This window comes from Hipposideros armiger, unplaced genomic scaffold (genome assembly GCF_001890085.2).
Source record: "Hipposideros armiger isolate ML-2016 unplaced genomic scaffold, ASM189008v1 scaffold_3, whole genome shotgun sequence".
NCBI classification, from domain to species: Eukaryota; Metazoa; Chordata; class Mammalia; order Chiroptera; family Hipposideridae; genus Hipposideros; species Hipposideros armiger.
In genome coordinates, this window is record NW_017731353.1 from 5748516 (window position 1) to 5750537 (window position 2022).

Consider the following 2022-nt stretch of genomic DNA (forward strand, 5'->3'; position numbering starts at 1 on the left):
CAAGTGAAAGTGACACCACTGGCAGAGATGAGAAAGTCTGGGAGTGGGTGACTAAAAAACTTTTTGTAACATGTTAAACCGGACATGTAGGCCACCTAAATGGAGATGGCAAGTAGGCAGGTGTATTTTTTAGCCTAGAATTTGGGGGAGAATCTGACCTATAACTACACATTTGGGAGCCATCAGCCTGTAGATGTTATTTCAAGGCAGTGGAGGAGACGTGCCCAAAAGGGCCCAGAGGAACAACCTTTAAAAGTTGGGCTCTTTTCCTCCCTGGCTGCTTGAGTGTCTGCCGCCATCATGAACGACACAGTAACTATCCGGACCAGGAAGTTCATGACCAATAGACTACTTCAAAGGAAACAAATGGTCATCAATGTCCTTCACCCTGGGAAGGCAACAGTACCTAAGACAGAAATTCGGGAAAAACTAGCCAAAATGTACAAGACTACACCAGACGTCATCTTTGTATTTGGATTCAGAACCCATTCAGTTGGTGGCAAGACAACTGGCTTTGGCATGATTTATGGTTCCTTGGATGACGCAAAGAAAAATGAACCCAAACATAGACTTGCAAGACATGGCCTGTATGAGAAGAAAAAGACCTCAAGAAAACAGCGAAAGGAACGCAAGAACAGAATGAAGAAAGTTAGGGGGACTGCAAAGGCCAATGTTGGTGCTGGCAAAAAGTGAGGTGGAGACTGGATGACAGAAGGAGTAAAGATTCGTCAACGACCTTGTGGTGATTGAGCAGATTTTTCACGAGAGGGCTAATAAACTAAGAACTTCCAAAAAAAAAAAATTGGGTGCAGGGGGAGGAGTGTAGCACAGCATGCTAATGGATTCATGTAAACATATTTAAAGATAGTTTAATAAATACTAGAGTTTTAACTAGAGTTATGGTGAGAACAATCCAGAACAGGAGAGACCGTAGTTTAGGAGACAGATCAGCAGGAGGAATGACCACAGTTGGGGTGAGGTTTGTCTAGTTGGTGGAGGGTAGAGGGAATTGATGTCTGATGGCTTCAGTTTTCTCAATGTATCATGAAAGGGCAAAGAGGGGTATGGGAAGATTGAACGTGTAAAACAGCTGATGTGGAGAAAAGAAAAGCAAGCTTACTAGAGCATTCAAATAGGATCCTTTGGGAATACCGAGTCCATGTGAGGTTAACATTCATGGAAGTAAAACCAGCTCAGTCGCATGCTTTTCTTCCAGGGATATTCAGAAGCAGGTAGGAGGCAGATGGAAGGGCTTGCCCACATTTGGGGTCTTGAACTGGGAAGTACCACGAAGGGCGAGAATGAAGAGCTGAGGGTGTACAGAAGAGCGGGACTGTCATAATGGACTCTGGGGGCTTGGATGGGCTAGGGGTGGGCTATGGGCTGATGGGCTGTTTGATGAGGCCGAAGAATCAGGACTGTGGTGTGGATTTCAGGAAATGAACTGGAAATGGCGTTCAGAAAGTGTTGTATTGTGTAGCCTTCGAGAAAACAGCACCAAATCTGTACCGTTCATTCTTGCATCGTTAGCTCCTGACACTATCTGGCTCACTGCGTGTGGTCAGTAACGCTTGTTGAACTGAGAGTAGCGGTGTAACCAGAATCAATGTCTTGGTCTAATTACAATGCTCGTTTTTTTTTTTTTTTTACTAGCTGAGCCTGTTGGCAGCTCAGCAGCAGCTCAGCTCAGGCCGGGCATCGAACCGCTGTTGCTCAGAGCTCGCACTCTTGAGAGAGCTCTTAACCAACTGAACACTTGGCCGGCCCAACAACACTCATTTTTTTAACCTCCTCTCGGCTGCAGAGTCCTGGGCCTCTTTGCTGGGCAATGAAGTATATAAGTAAAGATAAATGGTTAAAAAACATGCTTACTGAAAAGTGCAAAATTACCAAGAACTGAAATAATGCATAGACAAGCCTGGTGGAAAATAATTTTGTTCCTTGGTTTTATTTCTTGTGACATAGGTATTTTTTTCTCTTTTCCTTGTTCACTTCCTGCATCTCTGCCTCTTCTACTTCCTC

General features: G+C 44.5%; 1 pseudogene; it reads left to right on the forward strand.

Moving 5' to 3' along the window:
* Positions 1-277: 277 nt before the first annotated feature.
* On the forward strand, positions 278-783 carry LOC109382615 (40S ribosomal protein S24 pseudogene; annotated as a pseudogene).
* The last annotated feature ends 1239 nt before the right edge of the window (positions 784-2022 follow it).